A 12,940-nucleotide genomic window follows, 5' to 3' on the forward strand; every position below is an offset into this window, starting at 1 on the left:
CTAATTGCCCATCTTCTCTGGGGGCCAACAGGCACCTCAAACTGTTTATGGCTCTGAGCTGGGCTTGTCAAATGTGCGGTAACCCCTAGACATCCCCCACCTCCCACCTCCCCCAGGGGCAGACACTGCTATGTACCCAGCCTATATGCCTCTGTTTCTCCTCCTTAACCAAACTCTGATTTTTTTCAGGGTACCAATGAACTCCACGAAAGTCACTCAGCCTTCCTTACAGCTACAGGTGGCTTTATGACACAGTCCTGGCCAATGAGATGAAGGAGGGCATCCCCTCCCAAATAAAAAGTCAAAGGCTTTTCAACAGAAATGTCTTTGCCTCCTTCCCTGTCTAGAAGGAAGGTTGGAGGTACAGCAGCTATCTTGTGACCCTGAGGCCACATACATAAAGAAAGAACCACTCATTGAGAATGGCAGAATGGAAAGGTGGAAGGATAGCATCCCAGAGCTGTGTTCCTTCCAACCTGCCTGCCATCTCCTGACTTGGCATGTGAGACAAACAAGCCCATCACATTTGCGGGAGTTTTCATTACTTGAACTGTTCTTGATTGCTCCATGCTCCCGTGTCCACCACGAGTCCTCTGATTGGCTTCCTAAAAAGTTCTGAATCGGTTTCTTCCTGCCCGTCTCCCCTTCCTCCTGGTTCAGGTCCCTCCACCTCCTCCTGCACTCATGTGATGGTGTTCTGGTGGGTCTCGCTGCCACTCTGGGGTCTCCCTCCAGTCCATCCCTGCAGTGTACCATGGCTGCCAAGGAAATTTTTCAGGGACTCATTCCTGACCACATGGCTCCTGTGTTTTCCCACATAAGCCCAAATCCCTCATCCAGACCCTTCAGCAGCTGGCCCCTGACTATCTCTCTACCCTATCTTCCTCCACTCCCTGCTTTGAATCTACTGTCTCAATGACATAGCTGAGCTGCTGCCCTCTTCCTGCTGTCCCACTTTTCTCTGCCATGCTGTGGCCAAGTGCCCTCAGAGACCAGCCCTCTCCTTTCCTACTGACACCCACTCCCCTTTAGACCCGAGTGCCCAGCCCCGGGAGTTGGCCACCTCCTCTGAGCTCACCCCCATCAGTCCATCTGTCTGTCCTGGCATTGTCATGCTGCATGTAGTGGGCTGAGTTTAGCTGCTCTTCTAGCAGGAGCCCTGGCTCCACACAGGTCAGGGTCCTGCGTAGAGGTGCTCAGAGTATGGTGTTCCATGCTCTGCTCGGACCCTGCCCTGTGGCCACCACAGCTAATTGCCATTGTTTGCTAGAAACTGGAACAAAGGAATGCCAATCCTATCACCCCAACCCAGTAACCTGTTTCATTTTTGCCTGTTTGGGACTGTGGTTTTTAAATACTCAAAGGAAGACCAGCACTTCTCCTGGTTGCATTTTACCTGGTTAATTTGACCTGATGACTGAGCCTTGTCAGTAACCTGTGGGCTCTGAGTCTGTCACAGCCAACTTCCGTCTCAGCCTGTGTCCTAACTCGGCTGAAGCCAAGCACTCAGGGTGGCGGACTGGTGGTGGACAGGAGAACAATGATATGATCACTTGTAATAAGGTCACTGAACTCTACAGAGCCACCTCCTGCAGAGCCCTGAGGCATACCACCATAGACTCATGCTTGCTCAGATATTCTCTTTTGAAATATTGGTTTCCCCAGTTTGACACCTGCCCCCTGCCCCACTGTCCTGTGAGCTGCAAATCTTTTTCTATTTTGTTCACAAGAATTTTTCTGAGAGACCATAGGCAAGATTTACATTTAAGATCTTTCAAAATAGTGTGCTGTGTATATGTAACCTTATTCGAACAAAGACTGCAGTTGCAGTCTTCCTCTCTGGGAAGCATCTTCAGGCTGGTGGCTATGTTGTTTGGGTGCATTCCATGCTGAGAGATTATCACCTTCTGTTGGGGAATTTGATTTTTGTGTAACAGGGAGAAAACAATTTCTATTAGAAAAGTTGCCTATAGTTTGAAGTTGGAAAGGATCAGGTCAGCAGGAAACAAAAAATTCCTCTAACAGAGTCAAAAGGTCATTTGTTGGGGTGAAAAAACAACCCTAAGATCATGTTTGCTTCTGAAACAGGATTCTTCTTCTCTCTCTCACATGGCCTGGATAGGAGAAGCCAAAGAGGTGAGTTGTTCTTCATGCTAAAGTAATTTTGCCTCTGCCTGTCGGGCGGGGGAGTGAGGGAGGTGGGTGTGAGGACCCCCACCAGGGGAAGGGTGGGGAGGGATGGAAGAGTCTGGAAGAAGACAGGGGCCTGAGGAGGTGGCAGTGAGCCAGGCCTGAGGATGGACAAAGGGCGATGTTTGTAAGACACTGAAGACTAATGCTCAATTTAAGATGTTTCTGATTCTGTGCTGGGCTGAAAATCCCACCTCTAATTCTATACCTTTAGTTGTGTCACTGTTGCTTTGAGGAAACCAAAGAGCAAGGCTGAGTTGCATGTAAGAACTGACCCAGGGCCGAGAGAGGAGCCACTGGGCACAGAGGACGCTTTGGGAGCAGAGGACAGACAGAGCTGTGCATGGAAGAAAAGCCACTTCCCTCCCAGCCCTCTACCCAAAGGAAGCCCTAGGAGATAGTGGGGCAGGAACTGAAAATTTCAAAATATGTAGGGAAGGGACGGTGAGCTGTATAACTCAGGAGCGGAGGAAAGGGTGATTCCAGAGGGAATGAGAGTGCAGGGCACTGACAAGATGGATGTCTGGATTGTATCCAGGCACCTGCAAGCAGGTGTGGGGGTGCTTGAGACCTGGGCTCTGGTCCTGGAGGCACCTAGCCTTGATGGTGCGACCCAGCCTTGGGTCTCTGTTCCCCAGCCTTGGGTCTCAGTTTGTAGTGACAACACTTAATTCACAGAGTGGTTGTGGGAATTAAGAGGTATTACAGAATATTTAATTTATTTATTTAATTAAAAAATTATGTATTTGAGAAAGTGAGCATGAGCAGGGGGAGGAGACGGACAAGAGGGAGAGGGAGAAGCAGACTCTGCTGTGTGTGGAGCAGGGCTCCATCCCAGGACTCTGAGATCATGACCTGAGCTGAAGTCAGAGGCTTAACTGACTGAGCCACCCAGGCATCCCGCAGTATTACAGAATATTTTTAAAAAGTAAAACCATTCGTGTGTACCCATATATGTCTCATGCAAATAGAAATGCAACACATTTTATTTAACTCATTAATGAGGAGCCAGTGAGCTGCAACAGGCAGTACACATGAGAACTGGATTTACAGAGATTTATAGTTTCTCCTGGACAATACTTATGTGCATCTCTGTCAGCCTATATTAGCTAACTCAGTCTCTACAGAGCTACAAAGCAGCCCAGCCCCAAACAGTCAAAGGCATGGACCCCATAGAATCAGACAACCCCAAGGTCCACTAGGTCATGTCCAGATTTCCAGCAGAGAGCCACACAGTAATTCTTTTGCCTATTTAAAGTCTTTCACATTTTTTAAAAACAGTCTCCACCCCCCCAAAGTCATAATAATCCCCCCAAATTATTTTTGTTCCCCAACCAATGGGTCTGATCAGGCTTGGCCTGATTATTTACATAGGTGCAGTAAATAATTATTTACATAGGTCTACTTGCATTTGATTTCAAATCTAGGGACCCATGAAGCATTGAGCGACTGCAAAGGCCCTGGAATTAGTGTCTGTCTGGAAGTTTTCATAAGGGCCCTCAGCTGGGATTTTTAAAAGGTTCTATTATTTGCTGGGAAACGGAGCCCACGAAACTGTCAACACCAGGTGACTGGATGATTTCCTCTCTTTTCAAAGTTCCTGAGACGGGGGAATGCTCCTGGCCTGCAGGAAGCCACCTTATTTCCCACCTTTGAGGCTGGCACCCGGTACGCTTTCTGGGGAAGGCTTTGCGGCATTGATTCTGTACATAAAGTGACTCGTCATACCTGGTTAAATGAGAATTATCCCTAGGTATGGCATCCCAAATGCACAATCCAATTATATTTCAGTAAAAAGGAGGACAGTTTCTCATTGAACCTATGACAATAAGTACACTTCCACAAAAAGTTGAAAGAACTAAGTAAGAGTTTCCGAATTCTGGTGGGTCAGTGGGAATCAGATGAAAAGGTTTCTTTTCATGTCCAGCTATAACTGTTTAACAGCTAAAACCAGTGCCAGTTTTCCACGGGAGGTTCTTCTACTCAGTAAATAGGTCATCAGACCTGTACAAAATGTTTAGTGCAGCCCCACTTGTATAGACAAACAATGGCAAAGACCTAAATGTCCACCAACGGGAAATGGATAGAGTATAGCCATGTTATGGGAAAATAAACGAGAGAGAACTACATATATCAATATGCACAAATCTCAGAAACAATGTTCACCACCTTCTTCCCAGAAGGGAAAACTGCAGAGGGTGAGTTACAACATGCTTCCAATTCTGTGAAGATTAAAAACTTGAAAACTATGCCATATATTACTAATGGATATCTACATACAACAAAAAACTTGAAAACTATGCCATATATTACTAATGGGTATCTACATACAACAAAGTGTTCAAAAATACATGGGGATAATATGTATTAAATTCAGATAAAACAGCCATATCTGTGGAGGGAGGTACTTGGGAGAAAAGGCACCCAGGGACTTTCATTTCTGTGAAAAAAAATGTTTCTTTTCAATATACAAAAGTGAAGTTTATTAAATTGCAGGTTAAGAAGGAAGATAAAGGACTCCCTCATAGATCTGTAAATGAAAGATAACTAAAGCAACATCAACAACGTTCCAAAAAATAATCACAGTAAAATAACCTCATTCAATCTGAATTAATTCTCATTCGTTGTTGGCTTTCAGAAACTTCTGGTCTGAACTGTGTCCTAGAAATCCTGATCCGCCTGTTGGTGTGGTCTGAAGTTTGTCCAGGCTAGGTTAGCTAAGCAGTGTGTCCCTAGAGTTGACTCACTCAAGTGTTGGTGGTTGGAGCCTCTGGTACAGTCTCTTCATGAGGACCTCGGGCTGCCCTTCTGTGCTGGACACAGTGCCTGGCCTGTAGCCGATAGCAGAGTTTCCACACAGAGTTAACTAAAACAACCTGCGACAAAACTCTGGGTAATTTTTTACAGCAGCCAGTAACACAAAGACGGAAGAGAGTAAAATACTCTACTTCACCATGAGGGCACCGACAAACCTTTAGGGCCTTCCCATAAAGCATACAGTGTCTGTAATAGTCATACTGATGACATTACAGAGATAAACTTAACCTAGGAAAGGCTGAGGGACTCTTCTGATGTGACAACGCTTCCAATCAGCTCTGATGAAGGAAGATGGAACCCATTAAACAAACAGAATGACTTAGCATCACTCATCCTTGTTTTATAAGGTGAAGGAACAAATCTTTGTGAGTTTCTGGGGTTTTCTGGGAAGTTTCAAAGAACATTTTAGCTGAAGATAATTGAAAGTTTTGTTTTTACTGTTTCTGTATTTAGGATCTGGTCTTAAGGAGAAATCAAAAGAGTCATCAGAGAATATTTGGGTGCTTGATTAAGAAAGTATCATGGGTCCCCAGAAACAATCCTTGCTCACCTATTTAGTACTAAAGGAAATTGTAGGGTTGCAGCATTGGTTCTGTATTTGTGAATCAATCAATGTGATACATCATATTAATAAAAGAAAGGATAAGAACTATATGATCCTCTCAGTAGATGCAGAAAAAGCATTTGACAAAGTACAACACCCGTTCAAGATAAAAGCCCTCAGTAAAGTAAGTCTGGAGGGAACATACCTCAACATGACAAAGACCATACATGAAAAACCCACAGCAAACATCATCCTCAATGGGGAAAAACTGAGAGCTTTTCCCCTAAGATCAGGAACAAGATGAGGATGCCCACTCTCAGCACTTTTATTAAACGTCATACTGGAAGTCCTAGCCACAGCAGTCAGACGACAAGAAGAAATGGAAGGCATCCAACACAGCAAGGAAGAAGCAAAACTTTCATTGTTTGCAAATGACATGATACTATCTTAGAAAACCTGGAAGACTCCACCAAAAAACTACTAGAACTGATATATGAATTCAGTAAAGTTGCAGGATACAAAATCAATGTGTAGAAATCTGTTGCATTTCTATACACCAATAATGAAGTAACAGAAAGAGAAATTAAGAAAACAATCTCATTTGCAGTCACACCAAAAACATAAGATACTTAGGAATAAATGTAACCAAAGAGGTGAAAGTCTTGTACTCTGAAAACTATAAAACATTGATGAAAGAAATTGAAGACAACACAAAGAAATGGAAAGACATTTCATGCTCATAGATTGGAAGAAAAGTATTATTACAATGTCTATACCACCCAAAGCAATCTTTGTTGGCAAAAAAAGAAAAATGCCAACAACATTTTTCACAGAACTAGAACTATCTTAAAATTTTTTGTGGAACCTCAAAGACTCTGAATAGCCAAAGCAATCTTAAAAAAGAAAAGCAAAGCTGGAGGCATCGTGATTCCAGACTTCAAGTTAGATTACAAAGCTGTAGTCATCAAAACAGCATGGTATTGGCACAAAAACAGACACATAGATTAATGGAGCATAATAGAAAACCCAGCAATGGACCCACAATTATATCATCAACTAATCTTTGACAGAGCAGGAAAGAATATCCAACGGGGAAAAGACAGTCTCTTCAATAAATGGTGCTGGGAAAATTGGACAGCCACATGCAAAAGAATGAGACTAGTCCATTCTCTTACACAACACACAATGATAAATTCAAAATGGAAGAAAGATCTAAATGTGAGGAAAGAATCCATCAAAATCCTAGAGGAGAACACAGGCAGCAACCTCTTTGACCTCAACCACAGCAAATTCTTGAAAGACACGTCTCTAAAGGCAAGGGAAACAAAAGCAAAAATGAACTATTGGGACTTCATCAAGATAAAAAGCTTCTGCACAGCAAAGAAAACAGTCAACAGAACTGAAGCACAATGTATGGAATGGGAGAAGGTATTTGCAAATGACATATCTGATAAAGGGTTAGCATCCAAAATACATAAACAACTTACCAAACTCAACACCCCCAAAACAAATAATGCACTTAAAAATCACAGAAGATATGAACAGACATTTATCTAAAGAAGACACAGAGATGGCCAGCAGACACATGAAATGATGCTCATCATCTTCTCACCAGGGAAATACAAATCAAAACTACAATGAGATATCACCTCACACCTGTCGGAATGGCTAAAATAAAAAACACAAGAAGCAAAAGTGTTGCGAGGATGTGGAATAAAAGCAACACTTGTGCACTGTTGGTGGGAATGAGAACTGGTGCAACCACTCTGGAAAATGGTATGGAGTTTCCTCAAAAAGTTAAAAATAGAACTGCCTTATGATCTAGCAATCATACTACTGGGTATTTACCCAAAGAATAGAAGAGCATTAATTCAAAGGGATAAATGCACCCCTTGATTCTGGGGTCCTGGGATAGAGCCCTGTGTTGGGCTCCCTGATCAGCGGGGGGCCTGCTTCTCCCTCTCCCTCTGCCCTTCCCCCAACTTATACTCTCCTCTCTAAAATAAATAAATAAAATCTTAAAAAAAAGAAAGAAAGAAAACACATTGATAGCTACCAGAGGGGAGGTTGGTGGGTGGGGGATGGATGAAATAGGTGATGGGGATTAAAGAGGGCACTTGCTGTGGTGAGCACTGGCTGGTATATGCAAGTGTTGAATCTATATTGCACACCTGAAACTCATATAATACTGTATGTTCACTAACTGGAATTAAATTAAAAGCTTAAAAAAATAAATAAAAAGAGAAAAAGGAAAATTGTAAAGTGAACATAGAAGGTGATATAATTTTGAAGACCGGCATCTCTTTCACAAGTGAGGTTTTGTGTGTATTTTGTTTTTTAATAATTTGGGATGTAAGAAAGTCAGAATAAAGCACAGCAATTTTTATGGTAGGACACAAACTATCCACTATGGGTGCAGATAACGCACAAGTGAAGAACGCTTTTTCATGGTAAACAAAGGCACTTATCCATGAACCAAGGCAGCAAACCCATCAACAATGAATGAGTTTTGCCAAATCTTTAACATATTTCATGGTTTCATTTCAGACTCAGGTTTAATAAACCAAGACAAATAAAATGTACTTTTTCAGTTTCGTCCTTCACTGTTCTCTCTTACATTCAGGAAGGAAACTGCTCTTTACTGCCTCACAGAACAAAAGCACATACACAGTTGTATTTCTTTGTTACATTCTGTCGTGTATAGCATCAACTACCCATATTAAAGATAACTTTTATCCAAAGCGACAATTTCTATTACACAGAGAAAATTCGGGAGGTGGGTGGAAATCTTTAAAATGAAAAATATTAAGCTAATGTGATTTACTGTATGTGGATTTAGGAAACATTTTTTTAAGTTAGCAGTTTCTTCATGATGGATATCTTTTCAAAGCCTAACACTTGCAAATATTACAGGTTAGGAATATTAGATTAAGTAAGTGCTTATTTTTTTCTATAAACTAATCAGAATAGGGCTCCTTTGATTTAAGAGACATAATAACCTAATCTATTGTACACTTGTACACCAAGAGGTCAAGGCCTTTCTCACAGTAGGCTCATAGACACAGGGATGGATAGAGATTTTGACTTCGGTTCCACAGTTTCAGCCATAGGCCAAAAATAAACACAAAATTGGACCAATCCTAGATCTCAAAGAGATGTTCTTCCCAGGGGCCACTAAATTCTTAATGGACTTGAGCCCCAAATACACAAACAAAAACTAACAAACTGTATTTTCTGTTGTTTCTCATGCAAAAGGGGGAAGGTCTCTATCACCTGTCTCCAGAGATCACCAAATTGTCAAATTTTAAAACCAAATTTTCAGCCACCATTGCCAAGAATGGAGAATAACTTAGCAGTCATGCAAGAACCAGAACTAAAAACACAAACACAAATTCAGTACAGATTAAAACAGACCCAGAGAAGCAGAGGGTGAGCAAAGCCAAAGCTCTGTTGCTGGTTGGGACTCACTCTGGGGATCTAGAAGGGCTATGTCAGAGCTCAGCAGTCTGAGAAATGTCCTCTCTAGCATATAGTTTACCTCTGTCCAGTGAGTCCACTGGGTATCTCATGGGACCTCTGAAACTACTACAGGATAATTTTCAAAGAGGTGAAATTATGACTCTCATACAAATATAAACACATTGAAGATTTTATTTACTAGTAAGCAAGGGAGCCAGTTCAAATGATAATTGGATTCATAGCAATTATATTCTCCACTGGATTCAATCCATTTGCATTGCTATGGGCAAAAAAATCTTCATCACTATCAGTCCTCCGAAAGTTAATTTCTCTACAGGCTTGCCAAACAGCCCAACTAAAAACAACCAAAGGCATACAACCTCATAGAATCAGACAGTTTCTGGCGGGTCTGCTAGCCAGGATTCCATTGAAAGGATACCCTCCAATCTTTTTTTCCCTTCCAGTATGTTTCCTGACAGAAGGACGCAGAAGTGCACCTGTCACAGAGGAGAGGCCAGGTAAATGCCAACTGCTGGTCAAATCCAGTGACTAGGAGTCATCAGGTGCTCCACAATTTTTTTCAGGCAGGAAGGAGCTATACTCCAGAGCATCGTCCAGACTTGGCTCATACCCTGGCTTCTCTGAGTTGACTTCTTTTTTTCCTGGGAAAGAGAAGTGCTGGTGAGGGTGGGGTCAAGGAGGGTGTGAGAGGGGAGGGAAACGTCAGCTAACGACATGGGCTTGCTGGTTTCCTGAAGGAAGGAACAGTTGTTCCCCATTTCCTCATTGGATTTCTAGAATGCACCCTAAATTTGGCTGATTGTTACATAGAAGTCCTCTTAAACTTCTTCCTCTGTCTCCTGTATTTCTTATAAAGTCGTGGTTGGATCCAGAGACTTGATTAAGTTCAGGTTTCCTTTTTAAGGCAAAAACCCCTTATAGATGGTGCTGTGGCTTTCTACAGCAACCCACTGTGGTGGTATGGTGGGAGGCTCATTGTCTCTTATCCTTTTAGTGATGATAAGATTGATCATAGGTTCAGGTGGGGTCAACCTGTTCCTTCTGTTATAAAGTTCTCCAACCTAATTTCACCTAATAGATTCTTTGGTTCCTCTGAAATATAGTTCGTAAGGGAAGGGTGGAATGAATGCTTGATTTTGTCCCTTTATCAATTTATCAATTTTCAGAGTAATGAGTTGATGTCCTAACAATTTCCCATGATGACTGAAGAGTTATTTTTAATTTTTATTTTATGTTTTATAAAGATTTTATTTATTTATTTGAGAGAGAGAGTGAGTGAGAGAGAGTGCACAAGTGGAGGGCAGGTGTGGAGAGGCAGAGGGAGAAGCAGACTCCCTGCTGAGCAGGAAGCCTGATGCAGGGCTCGATCACAGGACTCTGGGATCATGACCTGAGCCGAAGGCAGATGCTTGACAGACTGAGCCACCCAGGCTCCCTGACTGAAGAGTTCTAAAAAATGTTTTATAAACTCATGAACTTTTCTATATTTGTTGTATTTCATTCCATGTCAATCGCTTTACTTTTTGGTGCTCAAATGGTCCCAACTTAAGTCAGTGTAGCCTTTTCAAATTGACTCCTGTATCTCTTTTTTCATTTCAAATTATAACATTTGGCTCCATTGGTTTAAGTGTCTGACTCTTGATCTCAGCTCAGGCCTCGATCTCCCCAGGATTGTGAGTGAGTTCAAGTTCCATGTTGGACTCCACCCTGGGTGTGGAGCCTACCTAAAAAAAAAAAAAAAAAGACCTAAATGAATGAAGAGATAAACTATGTTCATGGATTGGAAGACTGACTAATGTTAAATGTGTCATTTTCTCCAAACACATTTATAGATTTAATGTAATTTTAATTAAAATTTTGATAAACTTCTTGGAAGAACTGGTCAAATTCACTTAAAAATTTATATGGATATGGAAATAGAAAGGCCAAACAAAGACACTATTTAAAAAGAACAGGGTAGGAGGACTTCAGCTGTCAGATTCCAAGACCTATTGTAAAGCTATAGAAATTGAGGTAGCATGTTATCGGTGCAAGAATAGATATATAGACTATTGACCGAAAATATAGTTTAGATACAGGCCCATACATTAATAGACCTTTGATTTATGGTAATACAAATTATAAACTTCTCAATAAAGTGACAAGTGGAAATCCATGAGAAAAAAATGAAATGGAATCTCTTCTAGATGTCTTATATACCTAAATATGGAGGGTAAAACTATAAAAATTTTAGAAACTAAAATGCAATATCTTCATGACCTTGAGATAGTGAAAGATTACTTTTTAAAAAAGATTTTATTTGTTTATTTGTCTGAGAGAGAGAGAGAGAACCCAAGCAGGGGAGAGGGCCAGTGAGAGGGGGAAGGAGGCTCCCTGCTGAGCAAGGAGCCGGATATGGGGCTTGATATGGGGTCAATCCCAGAACCCTAAGATCATGACCTGAGCTGAAGGCAGACCCTTAGCCAACTGAGCCACCCTGGCGTCCCTGAAAGCATTCTTAAACAAGAAAGAAGCATTAATGCTAGAGGGGAAACATAAGATGAACTGTGTTATTTTCAGTGTGGTAGGTGGAAAACCTCAGACGGCCATCTGCAAACTCTGGTTCTAGTTTGTGACTGGGCAAGTAGACACATTGGAAGTCAGCTTTCAGAAACACCAATGTCGTTCTGACAGTATAATTTATATCTGCTTCATCTGTAATTAAACATTTATTTCTATTTTCTCTCATTACAAATCTTTTCCTGCCATCATATTTTTGATGATTCTATTTTGTCTCATTTTATTGACTTAGAAGCCCACTCTATCTATCTTAGATAGTGAATTGTCATTTTAAAATTTGTATTAACTATTGGTCTGCCACTGTTGGAAATGAAAAAAAGAAAAAGCAACTGATCTGTCATCACAGATAGTTTTGAAAGCACTGAAATAGATAACACAAAAATCAAGAAATTCCACTAATGAGAAAACCCCATAAATGCAAAAAGTTTTACAACACATTAGGTACCAAGAAGCTGTAAGAATCAATTCAAAAAAATCAAGAAAGATGGGCAGAAAACTGTGAACACGCACTACATGAGGATTTCTAATGCAGGATCAAGACATGAGAACAGGTCAGCCTCTCTGTTTTTGCAGATGTGAACACTAAAACCACCAGAAAGGCACAGTCAGCAGATCAATAAAAGGTGAAAAGCCCCATAAAGGTGTTAGCGAGGAGGCTGAGGGTCACGCACCCTCTGAAACCCGTCGGATAGGAGAGTGAGGTAAAGCTCTCCTGAGAGCTCTGCAGCGTCTCCTCCATCTAAACATCTGCACCCCCGGAGCAGCAGCTGCATGCTAGCCCTGGGCGCCAATAAAAATGCTCACGCAGGATCCAAAAGACCCCAGATGATGAGGTGGGACACACCTAGCAACACCAGTTCTAGCTGCGTAGTAAAAACAAGCAATGCTCACCTCCCTCAGGTTGATTGGATCAAGGCAGGGGCTTTCACGCTGTGGATGAGTAAAGAATGGGGAAGACCGCCAACCACAGCCTCACGCACTTGTGGGCATAGCTCTCAGGGAGAGTGTACCTGGTCCCCTGGGGCTCCCGGGGCATCTGCGGGGTGGTGCAAGGAGATCCCCCAGAAATTCAGTAAACGTCCTGCTGGGGGAGTCCTTCCATCCACTAGGCCAGCTTCCCCATAATATCCAGATGTCCTGGGGGACAAGGAGGATCCCCCAAGGGTCTTGGTTGGGAGGAACCCTTCCAGGTCAAGGAATGACACTGGCTGTGGCATGGATCCCAAGCAGAAGGGTCCTGAGCCCAGGCTGGGGCTGGAGGCAGTGTGTTCTGCTGCTGGGTAACAGGCCCTGGGGTGGAAGGAGGGGTAGGAGAGAGGTGCTACAGACACCTGGGACCCTGGGGAATAC

This window comes from Ailuropoda melanoleuca, chromosome 2 (assembly GCF_002007445.2).
Source record: "Ailuropoda melanoleuca isolate Jingjing chromosome 2, ASM200744v2, whole genome shotgun sequence".
Classification (NCBI taxonomy): Eukaryota; Metazoa; Chordata; class Mammalia; order Carnivora; family Ursidae; genus Ailuropoda; species Ailuropoda melanoleuca.